Source organism: Eumetopias jubatus, unplaced genomic scaffold (genome assembly GCF_037043125.1).
Source record: "Eumetopias jubatus isolate StellerSeaLion01/CBP00866 unplaced genomic scaffold, mEumJub1_p1.0 scaffold_4, whole genome shotgun sequence".
NCBI classification, from domain to species: domain Eukaryota; kingdom Metazoa; phylum Chordata; class Mammalia; order Carnivora; family Otariidae; genus Eumetopias; species Eumetopias jubatus.
This window is the reverse complement of record NW_028274810.1, coordinates 11064583-11081097: the sequence shown is the minus strand read 5'-3', so window position 1 is coordinate 11081097 and position 16515 is coordinate 11064583. Positions and strand designations below refer to the sequence as shown.

Here is a 16515-nt window from a genome sequence, read left to right as displayed (position 1 = left end):
AATCTATAGGTGCCATAGCAAAAAGCCAACAGGTAATATTTAAAGCAGAAAAATAGAAAATTAAAAAAAATAATAAGCATGTTTTAAGACATATGGATGTAAGTACCAGATGAAGCACCTAATAGAATTGAAAGTGGGTGTGATAGTTCATTTAAAATGTCAACTTGGGGCACCTGGGTGGCTCAGTTGTTAAGCGTTTGCCTTTGGCTCAGGTCATGATCCCAGGGTCCTGGGATCGAGCCCCACATCGGGCTCCCTGCTCAGCGGGAAGCCTGCTTCTCCCTCTCCCACTCCCCCTGCTTGTGTTCCCGCTCTCACTGTGTCTCTCTCTGTCAAATAAATAGATAAAATCTTAAAAAAAAACCCTAAAAATTAAAAATTAAAAAAAAGTCAACTTGACTAAGCCATGGTGTCCAGATATCTAGTCAAAGATGATTTCTGTGAGGGTATTTTGGATAAGATTAACGTTTAAATTGGTGGACTTTGAGGGGCACCTGGGTGGCTCAGTGGGTTAAGCATCCACATCTTGATTACAGCTCAGGTCATGATCTCCAGAGTCCTGAGATCAAGCCCAGCATCGGGCTCCATGCTCAGTGTGGAGTCTGCTTGAGACTCTTTCTCCCTCTCCCTCTGCCCCTCCTCTCAATCTCTAAAAAAAAAAAAAAAAAAAATTCTTTAAATCAGTGGACTTTGAGTAATGTAGATTGCCCTCCATAATGTGGGTGGGCCCCATCCCATCAGTTGAAGGTCCTAATAGAACAAAGACTGACCTCCCCCAAGCCAAGAATTCTGCCATTAGGCATCTTCAAACTTGAAATGCATCATCTGCTCTTCCCTGAGTCTCCAGACTGCCAGCCCACCCTCCAGATTTTGGACATAGCAACCTTCCTAATCACATGAGCTGATTCCTTGAAATAAATCTCTTTTTCTATAGACACATCCTATTTGTCCTGTCTTTCTGGAGAACCCTGAGTAATCCAGTGGGAGTCACCTGGAGTGGGAACGGAGATGAAGCACTGGGTAAAAGATTGCTGGTTTTCTGTTATGTACCTGGTTGACATTTTGATCTTTTAGACTAGATTTATTCTTACCTTGGAGGAAAAGGATTAAACTTTTAAATAGTTAAAAAGAAAAAGATGATACGCTTTATAATCAGGGGGCCCTGGTTTAATTCCACTGGTGCCACTTACTGGCTGTGTGACCTTGGACAAATCTCTCTGTGCCTCAGTCTCCCCATGTGTAAGGTCCTGGTAGGGTCACCAGGGGGTTAAATAAACCAACGAATCTAGAATACAACTGGTGATAGTTGGTGCTGAATAAGGGTATTTGTTGTTAGGACAAAGATGCCTCTGCTTTCATCAACTTCCCTGGCAGGAGCTCGGGCTGTTACTTTGATTTCATCAGGATTATTGTTCTAATAAAATACACTGGCAGAAAAACTCAAAAAGAGTATTTGCCCTTTTAATATTTTATCCCTGATGTGCTTTCTAAGACGAATACACTTCAGTGTTGTAATTAAAACTCCTGCCAGTGCAACGCTTCAGTCCATGAAGGGAGGTCAGTTCTGCCCGGCTCTCCTGGATCGATCAGTACAGGGCTGCTGCAGCTGGCTCAGCAAATTCCTGCCCATCGCTTGCCATGCACAAATGAAAGCACTTCAAATGACCGAACGTGCGTTCCTGCCACTCGGGAAACCGAATCGGGAGGCAAAGGAACGGCAGTGAGGGGGGGCCAGGAGAATGAGTCCAGGAAAATATGATATTGGAAGGGCATCTGCCACCTAGGGAAGGTGGTGCTCTGTCGGAGAAACACACCTGCCTTCCCTGGAGGATGGTTCTTGGCTTGCATGTGAAGTTATCAGAGGGGTGGTCTTAATCAGGGAGGGGGGTGGTCCCAGGGATGGGCTTCAGAGGGGTCTGCAAACTCCCTGAAATTATCTGCAGGCTTTGGTGTGAGTGTGTGTCTCGGGGAGCAGTATGTGACTTCCCTCGCTGTTCAGAATGTCCCTCAAAATGTGGCATTGCCTGAATATGACCTGAATAAACAGGTACTTGGACACTGAGATGTCAGGGCTTGGAATGGCCATGGGTCTTGGTGGAAGCCCAAAGTAGAAGATGTCAGCCAGCCTCCTTTCTAGTTCCCTGGACCCCCCACTGCAGACCCAGGTCTGGACCCAGCCTGACCATCGGGACATGCCTGCCACGAGCCTGGCCCTTAGCAGGGGCAGCCAGGACCCCATGCTACCAGGGCAGGCCCCCTGCCTACCAGGGAAGGGAAGCGAGGGGGAGGGAAGGCACACTTTGGGGTTAGGCACACTGCAGCACCCATTTACTTCCTACAATGCCTGCTACTGTGCACATTATTGTCCCCATTTTCTAAAGGATGAAACGAAGTTTCAGAGAAATTCACTTGCCCAAGGGACTCAGCTGTTGGGTCAGGTGGGACCTCTGGGCTGTCCCCAGAACCCTGGCTTTTCATGCTCCCGTGACACACAAGATCCTTTGGGATCCACAATCTACCTGCTGGCTATTTGGAACTGTCTGCAGTCTTCCCCCAGCAGTACATTTTCTCGTGCCTCTAAGCATTCGCATGTCCTGTTCCCACTGCCTGGAAGTTCTCCCTCATGCACTGTTGACTTGAGAAAAATCTACTCACCTTCCCCACTCAGTTCAAGCCTCCTCTGTGCCCTGGAACCCTTCCCACCCGCCTCCCCATCTCTCGTTCCCCCACCAGTACCCCTCCCCCAGTACCCCTACCCCCAATTTAACTCAGTCCTTCCTTCTTCTCAGCTCCTAAACCACCCACGCACATGTTTTCACTAAAGAACACATAGCACATTGGCTGTTTTCTTCTCTGTCCTTTTCATTAGAATGGGAACTCCATGAGGAAAAAATGTTTTTGTCTCTCTCATCTTTGGAAACAATGTAAAATCATATGTAGCCTTCGCTGCCACTATTTAGAACTACTTATAATTCCGCAAACACAGTAAGCTCCGCTCACCTCCTTGCTCTCTCCCACACTGTGGTCCCGCACCCAATACCATACCTGGTACGTAAAATGCGCTCAATTAAAGTGTCTGGGATGTTGGTGGTTGAAAGGATGGGTTTTTTTCTTCTTTCCCAAACTACACAAAACCCCCTCCTAATCATGTTTCCTTGTCACGCTTCTCAAAAATGTTCTGAATGAGGCACAACGTTTCAAAAGAGGGCATATTAGCTTCTGAAGTAATCCGTCATTCACTGAAGGAGGGGAAGGTGGAAAGATGACAGAGCCAGACCTCTCCAGCCCTCTTGCGGCAGTGGAAAGAAGCAAGAATGCAAACAGGAGAGTAAGCCTCTCCAGGGAAATGTCCTCTAAAAGAAATGGCAACCAAATCAGACAAAGATAGATCCCTGGACATTTTTATTTCTTGACGCAATTGGACAAAGCAGCGGGTTTCCATTCTCATGGCGCTCACTGAGCTGGGCCTTGATTTATCACCTGTTCCATGGTCATGTTCCTCCCTCCTCAAGAAGAGAATTGCTGGAGGCTGGCGCCTCTCCCAGTAAGGTCATGAGAGGGCTGCTGAATGTGGGGGAATAGTGACTTCAGCAAAATCTCAAGGAAGATTTAGGGAAAATGAACTCTGTGTTGTGCCTGTTGGTAAGAAGCAGAGCTAACAAGACCACACGTGGGGAGCCTGGGGCTGCATTGCAAAGACAAGGGCAGGCTGGACCAGGCCTGGGAGACCAAGTCCTGTCGGGCACAGAACAGCTTCCCCAGGAGCTCCAGCAAGTGCAAGAGGCCTTCGAGAAGGAGAGTCCATCACAGTCATCCCTACAACCAGCAATCCATCTACAGCTGGAGCCCAGACATTCCTGGTTGCCACTAATTTGCAGAAATTACCAGCAAAACCCAGTGATTCGTTCAATGACGGGTGACAGAAGAGGAACAGAGGCAGTTTTTGTTTTTGTTTTTTTGAGAGAGAGAGAGCATGAGCGGGGTGAGGGGCAGGGAGAGAAGGAGGCTCCTCAGTGAGCAGGGAGCCCGATGCGGGACTCGATCCTGGGACTCCGGGATCATGACCTGAACTGAAGGTAGACGCTTAACCCACTGAGCCACCCAGGCACCCCAGAACAGTGGCAGTTTGTAACATGGAGCCTGATCTAAAATACACTCTGCCCTGCTTAGGCAATGCCCCTGAAATATACTTCGCCTTGGTCTAGATCGACAGCAGGGCCTGGCCAGACTTCCCACCGCAGTGCCTTCTGTTTTCAAAGGGACTTTTTATTTTTTGCAGTAATTTTTTTTTAATTTTATTATGTTATGTTATTCACCACACATCACATCATTAGTTTTTGATATAGTGTTCCATGATTCATTGTTTGCGTATAACACCCAGTGCTCCATTCAATAGGTGCCCTCGTTGATACCCATCATCAGGCTAATCCATCCCCCCACCCCCTCCCCTCTAAAACCCTCAGTTTGTTTCTCAGAGTCCATAGTCTCTCATGGTTCGTCCCCCACTCCAATTTCCCCCTCCTACTATCTTCCTTTTTTTTTTTAACATATAATGTATTATTTGTTTCAGAGGTACAGGTCTGTGATTCATCAGTCTTACACAATTCACAGCGCTCACCATAGCACATACCCTCCCCAATGTCTATCACCCAGCCACCCCATCCCTCCCACCCCCCACCACTCCAGCAACCCTCAGTTTGTTTCCTGAGATTAAGAATCCCTCATATCAGTGAGATCATATGATGCTTGTCTTTCTCTGACTGACTTATTTCTCTTAGCATAATACCCTCTAGTTCCATCCACGTCATTGCAAATGGCAAGATATCATTCCTTTTGATGGCTGCATAATATTCCATTGTATATACCACATCTTCTTTATCCATTCATCTGTTGATGGACATCTTGGCTCTTTCCATAGTTTGGCTATTGTAGACATTGCTGCTATAAGCCTTGGGGTGCACATACCCCTTCGGATCACTACATTTGTATCTTTAGGGTAAATACCCAGTAGTGCAATTGCTGGGTCATATGGTAGCTCTATTTTCAACTGTTTGAGGAACCTCCATACTGTTTTCCAGAGGGGTTGCACCAGCTTGCATTCCCACCAACAGTGCAGGAGGGTTCCCCTTTCTCCGCATCCCCACCAACATCTGTCGTTTCCTGACTTGTTAATTTTAGCCATTCTGACTGGTGTGAGGTGATATCTCATTGAGGTTTTGATTTGGATTTCCCTGATGCCGAGTGATGTTGAGCACTTTTTCATGTGTCTGTTGGCCATTTGGATGTCTTTGCAGAAATGTCTGTTCATGTCTTCTGCCCATTTCTTGATTGGATTATTTGTTCTTTGGGTGTTGAGTTTGATAAGTTCTTTATAGATTTTGGATACTAGCCCTTTATCTGATATGTCATTTGCAAATATCTTCTCCCATTCTGTCAGTTGTCTTTTGGTTTTGTTGACTCTTTCCTTTGCTGTGCAAAAGCTTTTTATCTTGATGAAGTCCCAATAGTTCATTTTTGCCCTTGCTTCCCTTGCCTTTGGCGATGTTTCTAGGAAGAAGTTGCTGAGGCTGAGGTCAAAGAGGTTGCTGCTTGTGTTCTCCTCTAGGATTTTGATGGATTCCTGTCTCACATTTAGGTTCAAAGGGACTTTTTAAAAAGTTTTTCTGTGTGTCACAGAGGTCTTCAGGCCACAGGTGGACCACTGCTCTGGACGGTTCATCCAGAAGAGGACCTTAAAATTGAAAGCATCTGGAGAAACCTTCCCCAGTTTTTGCTAAGGTGCCCAGAAATCAAGCTGGCAACGGAATCCTTCCTATGTCCTGTCTCAAAAACGTTTATGGCTCCGCGTGTTACATCCAAATGCCTGGATTCATAGTAGATAAAATCCAAGCCAATTCACTCCTTCACATTTTGGAAAAGGATGTGACACATAACTCTATAAAGTTAGGCTACCCCCACACGCCTTGAAAGTTAGATGTGTGAGCCTGAACAAGTCACTTTCTGGACTTCATTTTCTCCTCCCATACAATAAAGAAGTGGCACTTGATGGTCCACAGGGACACCTTTAACTCACTGCTCTATCATGAGAAATATGTAGTGACAAATGGTCACAACATTCTTGTCACTCCTCCCACTGAGAGATGGAGTCTCTTCCTCCATGGCTTTGAATCTGAGTTGGGTCTGTAACTGCTTTGACCAATAGAATACCATGGAAGTGATGCTGTTCCAATTCTGAGACTAGCCTTTAAGAGAAGTAACCGTTTCTCTCCCTTCCTCTTGGAATCTAGACACTATGCTGTAAAGAAGCCCAAGCAGCTCCACAGAAAGGCCAACAAGAAGGGAAATTGAGGCTAACAACCACAGCTGAGTTCCCAGCCAATAGAGAGCATGAACTTTGCCAGCCCTGTGAGTGACCCATCTTGGAAGGGACTCCTCCAGCCCCAGGTGCCACCAGGCATAGGAGAGATGAACTGCTCCTACTCTGAGCTCCCTCTCTCTAAAATAAATAAATAAATCTTTAAAAAATATAAAAATCTTAAAAAAACTCAATTTAGCATTAGTGTATCTTCAACACCTTTCCAAATGTATGTATCCTTCCTTTTTAACAGTGAGGTCAAGTTTCAGCACCTTTAGCAAGCAACAATGTAGAGCTAGAATTTAGTCATATTAATATACTTTCATTATATCTATTTTATTCTATTTCTGAAGAGTTATATTAGTTTTCCACCTACTGTGGTGCTATGAAGTCTCCTTTTAAAATAAATTTCTTAGGTAAAAAAGTGATTTAAAGAAAATATTAAGTATACTTTATAGAACAGATGGTACTTGAATATGGCACAATTAAGTCTGTGATACATGAAACTTGGCCTCTAGAGAAAACTTTTCTTTATCCTATTAAAGAATCGGGACTCTTAACTCTTTGAGAAAAAAAAAAAAGTTAAAAATTTCTTCCATGGCTGTACTCCACCCAACGGGAGTATCCTCTCCCCTGTGATGGGGAGTCCTGGAGGCTGTGCTTCAATGTCAGCCCCAAATTGTTCATTCCCCACTTAAGCCACCTATCTACCCAACATCTCTTGCCACCCCCACCTAGTGAGAAGCCAGATGACGAAAAGGGAAGGTATCCGTGAGGTCAGCCTGGTGTCAATACCAGGAAAGGAAATTTACCTCGAGTGTTCCTTTGCTCTTTGGCCTGGTTTCCTGATTCCCACCCCAGTCCCAGCATTTTGTCTTATTTCTTTTCTTTTTTGCCTTCAAGAAAGCTAGGTTCGGGGCGCCTGGGTGGCTCAGCCATTAAGTGTCTGCCTTCGGCTCAGGTCATGATCCCAGGGTCCTGGGACTGAGCCCCGCATCAGGCTCCCTGTTCAGCTGGAAGCCTGCTTCTCCCTCTCCCACTCCCCCTGCTGTGTTCTTGCTCTCGCTAACTCTCTCTCTCTGTCAAATAAATAAATTAAATCTTTAAAAAAAAAAAAGAAAGCTAGGTTCCTATCTGTTGTGGGGATGACTAGTTTTGTGTGGTTGTGATTGTCCCAACTCCTCTCTTCGTTGTTCCCTTAGGCTGGGGACTGTCCTCCACCCACTCTTTCTGGATGCTTCCCTGCTTCTCCTCTTCACTCCCTCAGACCACATCTCTCCAGACTGAGAGGCGATTAGACAACTTTCAGAGTCGTTTTGACTCCTACTCTTTCCATAGTGACAATTCCGGCTGATTGGGACAGAGCCCCATTGAGCTGCACCAGAATCTTCCATTTCTTTCTTTGACCATCTAATTTGCAAGTTTGTGGCATGAATTTGTAACCCTATCATTATTTAGGTGGTGTTGGTGAGTTTTTTTGTTACTACGGTTTCCACCGGTTTTTACATTTAATTTTTGCAAAGGAAGAGTCTGTGATCCTGCTTTTCTTCTCTCTCCTTTTTTTGGCGAGAGTTTTATGACCATTTGAGCTACATTGGGTCTAACCGAAGTGTTGGCCAAGATTTGGGGGCACAGTCAAAATAAAAAGCCCCTGAGTCTCCCACAAGGTTTTGCAAGGCAGTGTGGTTAGTGAGAGGCTGTAGACTGGATTTTGAAGCCCAGCCCTGTCTCTTCTGGCTGTGTGACTTAGGGCAGGGCACTGAACTCATTCAGCCTCCACTTCTTTCCCTACAAAGTAGCTAACATGGTGCCTGTCCAATAACAAGGACTCGGGAGATATTAATCCCATTCCTGCTTCCTTCTTTTCTTCTAAACTTTCTCAGTGTCAGGACTGGCCAGACACAGGGGTAGTGAAAGCCAGCTCTGCTGTTTGTTTGTTCTGGGGACAGGGGACGCAGGGGTGAGTGTAAGGACTGATGTGAATCCAGATTAATCGCTGGGCAAAGAACCAGCCCCCAGTTTCCAGCCTCATAAAGAGTCTTGAGAGTCACGCATCCTAGAGTGAGCACATTCCACTCTCCTGCCGTGAAAATGAGGCGATTGAGTCAAAGGCATGTGAAAGATAAGGAAAAGCCTTAACTGGGGTGATTCCAAAAGGAGTGCTGAGGAAGCCAGCTGTGACCAGTCAGCTCTCTGGCTTATTCAAATTCTCCAGGCACCTTCTCTCTTTCTGTCACTCAGTCATACATGCATCCACACGCACACATGTTTACACATCGACACACGGTCACACCCAAATGTACACACATATACAGGCTCTCACACACAGACACATACATGTTCACACTCACTTTCATATACATGCAGACACACTCATGCACACACATGCACGCACACCCTCACTCACTCAAACACACGTTCCTATTAAACTCTTTGCCGTATTAAAAGAAAAAAGAGGGGCGCCTGGGTGGCTCAGTCATTAAGCGTCTGCCTTCGGCTCAGGTCATGATCCCAGGGTCCTGGGATCGAGCCCCACGTCGGGCTCCCTGCTCAGCACGGAGCCTGCTTCTCCCTCTCCTACTCCCCCTGCTTGTGTTCCCTCTCTCGCTGTGTCTCTCTGTCAAATAAATCAATCAAATAAATCAATAAAATCTTTAAAAAAGAAAAGAAAAGAAAAAAGAAATCACTCTTGCTCTTCAGACCTCAGGAAACAATATGTCCTCAGTCACAGAACTACTCTGAAATGTTATCCTATCTGTTAGCACAGTGGCCTGGGAAATGGCCAACTCAATTAAAATGCAGGGACAGGGGTACTACGGCTCAGTTGGTTAAGCGGCTGACTCAATCTCAGCTCACGTCATGATCTCAGGGTCGTGGGATGGAGCCAAGCACTGCCTTGGGCTCTGCACCCAGTGGGGAGTCTGCTTGCCCCTCTCCCTCTGCTCCTCCCTCCACTCTCTTTCTCTCTCAAACAAAGACAAAAACAGACACAGCAAGAGAGGGAACACAAGCAGGGGGAGTGGGAGAGGGAGAAGCAGGCTTCCAGCTGAGCAGAGCCTGATGCAGGGCTCGATCCCAGGACCCTGGGATCATGACCTGAGCTGAAGCCAGATGCTTAACGACTGAGCCACCCAGGCGCCCCCATAAATAAAATCTTTAAAAAAATAAATAAAATGCAGGGACAGCCAACTCCAGGAGTAAAAAAAAAAAAAAACCAACCTGGGTCAGAACAAAAGAGTAACTGATTGCACTTATCCTTTCTTACCAATGACTGAATTCACAGTCCACTGAAAATACTTGAATCCTACAAAACCAAACCCCGAATTTTCTAGTTGAGTTTTGTAAAGCTCAAATATGATCATATTTATCTCAGGTAGTAGAAGACAAGTTCATTAAAATTACTTGTTAACCTAATTAGGTGACTGAGCTTAGCACCCATTTAGGTTGGAGGATGGGTGAGTGAGCAGGCCAGTGGCTTCACTTCCTGTTGCGCAGATGATTTATTTGAGAAAGCTGCATCTTCAATTAGTGTGACTAGCATAGCATCTGATTTATCGCATGTGCCTAAGATGCTGTAACCAAAGTATCATTACGCCCAGAGAGCCTTAAGGTTCCCATGAACCACATCAGCAATAAGTCTGTGTCACTGGGCAGACACAAAAGACATTGCCTTCTTACCCTGTAATGTCTTCCACTTCATTTAGATGCTTTTTTTTTTTTGGCAGTGTCAGCCTTTTGGAGTGTGCTCTGGGAATCTCAGCAAGAATGCTGCTAACTCTAATCTATACGTAAATGTAATATATATGTGGTAGCCCTGGCTGAGCCAACCCAGGTTGCTATCACAACCTGTGGTGTCTCTTTGCCCAAGCTAGTGGTGGGAGGCATTTGGGGGCCAGGAGTGCTAGTAGTCACGGCAGAGGTGCCAAGAAAAGGAAGGGAAAGGGCAGTCTCTGTCCCTGCCACAATCTCCTCACATCAGCTGGCTCCTGCCAACAGTGTTGGCTAACAGACTCGACTGGATCTCCTGTAGAAAGAGGGGTTAGGACAGAAAGCCAGAGGAGCAGGTTTCATGAAAGTTCTGGCAAAATTCTGGGCACAGCTGAGGTGGAGGCACGCAAGCACAGCCAAGCGGGGGTATTGGGGTCACCACCCCCATTTCCACCACACCATGGCAGCGGGGTCTGGCAGGTGCTGTAAAGCTGCACAAACAGTGTGGTGACCACTCCTGTCACGAGGGCAGAAGACTTGGCCTCTTGAGGGCCACCAGCAACAGTAGAGACTGGTAGCCTCTCTTGAGGGCTTGTGTACCGGGGGCTTCCATGAGAGGATCAAGCAAAAGAACTTGAGGAGACTCTTCCCGAGTATTTATGGGTTATCCCTGGAGACTCACAGAAACACTGGGGACACTGGAAGTCTGGTGGATTGAAATCCTCCCTTCTTCCAGAGAAGTGCCAACTTCACATCTTTTGTTCCCTCCACCAAGCAAAACCTTGGACATTCAGGTACCCTACACATTCCACAATCAGTACCTAAATGCCCAAACCTGTATGAGGAAACTGGCTGGCTCCTGGGAACACAGCGAGACTGCACGTCCCAGCCTCCTCTGCGGTCAAGTGTCTCCAAGTGACCACACCCTGGCAAATGGAATATAAGCGGGAAAAACATGGCCGCTTCCAGGCCTGGCCCATAATAATCTCCCACCTGTTGTGACCTGTCTCTTTTCCCATCTCTTAGCTGAACTGGAGAGAACTCCCAGGACCTAGATAGAGGCGGGCACACAGTATGGCTCACAGGATGGAAGGAGCCCAGTCCCTGAGTTTTTCCACAGAGAAAGGCACCTGACCACAAATACTCACATTGGTGGGACATAAGCAGAACAATAAACTTCTACTGTGCTAAGCCACGGAGATGTGGGGATTGTTTCTTATAAAAGCCAATGTTGCTTCCCTTACCTATTATACCACAAAAGTACTATTAGCCCCATCTACATAGGAGGACACTGAAATTCACAGGAGTTAAGTCAGTGGTTCTTAACAGTGATTTTGACCCCCAGGGGACAGGTAGCAATGCCTAAAGACATTTTGGCTGTCACAACTGGGGGAGGGGGTTGTGTGTGCTCCTGGCACCCAGGCTGAGGAGGCAGGGGTGGTGCTGCACATCCTACAGCACCCTGGACGGCTCCACAACAGAGAATTATCTGACCCCAAAGGTTGACTGTGCTGAGGTTGAAAAATCCTAGGATAAGTGACTTGTCCAAGATCACTGAACTAGGAGTAGGTGGCTCCTAACCTTAATGAGTTTGAAGGAAGACTAACCCTGATATTTCCTTCCCAATCAACAGTGACCAGAAAAACAAGTGCCTGAAAATAAGTGAACATGTTTGCAGTCGTAACCAGATGCCAAGCCTCAGGAACTGCAGATAGGTCTTTCCCTTTCACTGCTGGGTCCTTACAGCCTTCTGCATTATTGAACAAACAACCAATTTTTTTCTGCTTCCAAAAGTAATATATATTTTTGAAGACATTACTAAACAATAAAAAGTTTCCTCTATTCCATCAGCTTGAGGAAGTCATGATAGGTAATTCCATTCATTTCTATTCCATCTTTCTATGTGAGGACACTTCCAGATGAGATTAGCATTTGAATCCACGGACTCAGTAAATTGTCCTTCTAATGTGGGTGGGCACCATCCAATCCACTGAGGGCCTGAATAGAGGAAAAGGTAGAAGCAGCAGGAATTTGCCTCCTTTTTTTTTTTTTTCTGCCCCACTATTGAGCTGGGACATCCCATTTCATCTTTTCCTGCCCCCAGACTAGCATTTACACCATCTTGAGCTCCCTTGGTTCTCCAGGCTTCAGCCTCGGACAGAATTACATCACAGGATTTCCTTGGTCTCCAGCTTACAGATGGCAGATCGTGGGGCTTCTCACCTTCATAGCTGCGTGAGTCAATTCCTCATAAGAAATTATATATGTATATATATTTTTTGTTTTTGTTTTTTATGGAATGCTTCATGAATTTGCAAGTCATCCTTATGCAGGGGCTATGCTAATCTTCTCTGTATTGTTCCAATTTTAGTATATGTGCTGCCAAAGGGAGCACAAGCCCCTGTTTGTTCTGTTTCTCTGGAGAACCTTGACTAACACAGCCAACATTTCCATATATTTAAGGAAGATAAGACACATGAACACATACATACATACATGCATAAACACATGTATTAGAGACAGCTAGAATAAAATTTGTGTTCTCTCTTCCTCCTGAGAGCACATGGAGAATACATTTCCCAGCATGCTTTACAGGTCGATGTGGTCATCTGACTAAGGCTAGCCAATGTGAACAAGAATATACTTCCACTGTGTACATATGGGGCCTGTCGGTTATACGGGCTAACATACTGCCCTGCAACTTGCTTCTTTGACTTAAAAATATATCTCGAACATGTTTCCATGCCGGTACATACACCATATTTTTTATAAGACATACTTTATTCCCCACAATTTAACTTTTCTGAAATTGGGAGAATATCTCATATTTGAGAAGTACAGTTCCCCAACAAGTTTCCATTAATTGATTAGGGGAGTCTTAGAATCAAGGGAAAATCTTACTTTTTAAGGCTTTAAAAAAATATTACAAATGTCTTGTTGCTGTTAAAAGTCAAAATAGTAGCACAAGATTTTAAAGGGAAGGAAAAGTCTCCAGTATAGCAGAAATGTTCAGACAGAATAGCTCTGCACTTGAAGTTCAGTTGAAATAGTTTTGCTAATGAAGAACCAGAATACCCACAATCAGATCCCCAATGCGAATAAGTAGGGAAAGTCTTGATTTTAAGTAGCTCAGTCCTATCCAGTTTTAATCTTGGAACTACTCGGGATATAAGCAATAATTGCAATGAAGTGTTTTTGTTTTTGTTTTTGTTTTTTTAAGATTTTATCCATTTGACAGAGGGAGACACAGCGAGAGAGGGAACACAAGCAGAGGGAGTGGGAGAGGGAGAAGCAGGCTCCCCGCGGAGCAAGGAGCCGGACAGGGGGCTTGATTCCTGGACTCTGGGATCATGACGTGAGCAGAAAGCAAACGCTTAACAACTGAGCTACCCAGGCAGCAAGCAATGAAGTTTTTTTAATAGCCCATCAAGGGGGACTATCCAAACCAACCAAACTTGAAAAATATCAGCATTTCAATGAAGGATTTAAGTGGCATGGCATGAGACAGAGATACCAAATCAACAAATTGAGTGTGCCATCTCCAAAAAAGATTGCAAATCCCTAGTTTTAAGACTATATCTCATTTATGTTTAAGAAGAGCTACACAAATTCTAAACTTCTTTAAATTACAAAGCACATTTGGTATCGTATGAGAAATGGAATGTTGGCCCTAGATTTGTGAGACAGAAGACTACTCTCTCCTTAAAGGCTTTTGAAATCTGCACATAAGAAAGACTTTTTTTGCAGGACTCGCTCCATAAAACATTAAACATGAAAAAAAAATAAGCAAGATGCACAGAGGTAAAACTTGACATATTAAAATTAATTTTCATTACCAAATGCATTTGCTATTTTCTCTCCAAGGCAATGAGGGGCTTTGTGGTCACTATACAACTCTGTTTTGCTTCTTTTCATGGTTTCTGAGGTCCCTGGAATCCCTAAATTATTCTCTCTGAAATATGTTTCCTTTGGTAAAGCAGATTTTTTTTCCTCACAGAAAGAATTGGTGGTTCAAAAATGCCTTTTTTGGGTGCAGAATAAAATATTCATCAAACCTTGCCTCCCCGTCTCCCAACATCTCTATATTAAAACTTGTCATCAAAAGTCTTAGGGTGTCAAACAAAGTTCCCAGGTGAAAGTGAAAATAACGGAAATAACTGATTTACATGATGATTTTTATATTCCCAGTCCAGTTTTTCAACATTCCATAAATCTTTATATTTGTACAGAACATGACCCCTGGAGTTTTCTTCCCTCTCAATCTCTAGTTACGCCGTAAACATACAACAGTCAAGAACCGAGGAGTCTTGGGCTAGAATTTACTGAGGAAGATATGTAGGACGCAGCTTACAAGATTTTATAAGGTAAATTCCAGAAGCTCCCCACCCAATGTCAATTCAGACAAATGGAAAAAAAAATGTAACTTCTTTGGAAGATGTGGTTTGTAAAGCTGGCTGAGCCAACATCTTCAAAATAAGAGAGCCGGGCGGCAACTCACTATTAATAGGCAATATTTATACCCTTGAATCATGTGGTTACTCTGGCGGTGAGTAATGAAAACCATTTGATTTTTCTGTCCAAGTAATAGCCAGTCTTGTTCAAGGAAACTCATTTTATTTGAAGCTTTGGGATTGTTGGGAGTTTTTTCCTTGGTTGAAAAAAATATATAAACTCAGAATCGAATGATTCTTACTTCTTTCTTTACTCTAGTAAGGAGAAAACCGCCTATTCTCTCAGCATCCCCTGTGGAATTTGTATTCACCGGAGACTAGATGACTTGCTTTATTTCATCCATGTAACAAACATTTTTATATAGCATTCATTTTGTGCTAAGTACTGTTCCAAGCACTTCACATGTATTAATGCCACTAATTCTGACATTCATATAGGATTTTCCTGATAATTTCTTTTTTCCCAAAAACTTAAGAAAACAGTGAGTTATTGCTGTGGATAGGACTAATATTTCAATGTAAGTCTTCTTGTCTTTGGGATTATCCCAAGCAGATAGAAATGAAAAAAAATAGAAAGTTAACCTCCAAAATATGACGTGGGGATCATTATCAGTAGAGAAATGACAAACAGAAGAGTGTCCATAAAGGTGAATATTTAACTCTGATTGAGCTTACAGTTTAGGGCATTTGTGTAAAAACAGGTTAACTTCCGACCATATAAGCTAACTAGTCTGTATTTATTGTGTTCAAAAAATCAGAAATTTTGTCACAAATATACCATAAAATGCACTTAGCGAAAATAGGCTAGAATGCCATCATGTGATTGAATGCTATCCTTCCTGCGTAATGGAAGACCAAGGTCCTAGTTTGGTCTTTCCAGTTTTGTATGTATCTTGAGTTGCGTCAATGTATGTGTTATAACACCTCCCTTAATGAAAGCTGAAGATTGGCCAGATGACTTCCTGAAGTCCCCACAATTTGAGTTCATTTCAACCATCAGTGTATCCTCCTCTAGCACACCGGTCTTCAAACTGGGATTCACGGAACACTAGATTGACACAAAAATAAATCCTTCCCAAAAAGTATGTTTCAGAAATGCTTCGTATTATGTGGCCCTCCTGGAGATGTCCACTATACCAAAGACTCTGAGGAATCCTGCAGGAAAGGAATTTAACCCAAACTTAGTGTTGCAGGTACATAGCTAGAACCACTGGCTTACCTGGTGAGCTCTGGACAATCTGCTTCAAAGCATCAGGACAAGCACATTGCAGAGAATGGAGTTAGGACCTGCTTTGGGGGGTTTCTTTGGTGGTGGTGTTCTCTTTGGGTTCTTGGGTGCAGAAGTTTGACTTAATCATACTTCTCAGTTCATGACCTGTGATACTGTGGTTTATAAGAAGAAATATGTATTTGGTCTTTGTCCCCCTCCTCTGGCACTGAGCTCCTAAAACCCTTGGAATTTCCCAAGTGATAAGGTGTCTCTTGTTATTCATAATAAGCCCCTTTCAACCATACCAGAGTTTATGTTAATAGGGTGACTTTCAGAAAGTCCCAAAGGAAGGGGGCTGGTTGCCAGGGAGACCAACCACGTGATTAGGGGGTTGGTACTTTCAGCTCCAACCCCCAACCTCCAGGAAAGGTACAGGGATTGGAGGTTGAGTTAACCCCTAATGTCAATGATTTGAGCAATCACGCCTCTGCAATGAAGTGTCCATAAAAACCCAAAAGGACCGAGCTCAGAGAGCTTCCCAGTTGGTGAACACGTGGAGGTGCTGGGAGAGTGGGGCCCAGGGAGGGCCTGGAAGCCTGCACCCCCTTCCCTCATACCTTGTCGCAGGCATCTCTTCCAACTGGCCGTTCCTGACTTACATCCTTTTATAATAAACTGGTAATCTAGTAAGTAACATGTTTTCCTGAGTTCTAGGAGCTGCTCTAGCAAATTAATGGAAACTGAGGAGGAGATTGTGGGAACTTCCCATTCACAGCAAATCAGTCAGAAGC

General features: G+C 44.4%; 1 non-coding gene across 1 annotated transcript; it reads right to left on the bottom strand.

The window, feature by feature from the left end:
• Window positions 1-12351: 12351 nt before the first annotated feature.
• Window positions 12352-12458, bottom strand: LOC114208132 (U6 spliceosomal RNA). Its single transcript, XR_003608977.1, has one exon. It is a non-coding gene; the product is annotated as a U6 spliceosomal RNA (small nuclear RNA).
• Window positions 12459-16515: the final 4057 nt, after the last annotated feature.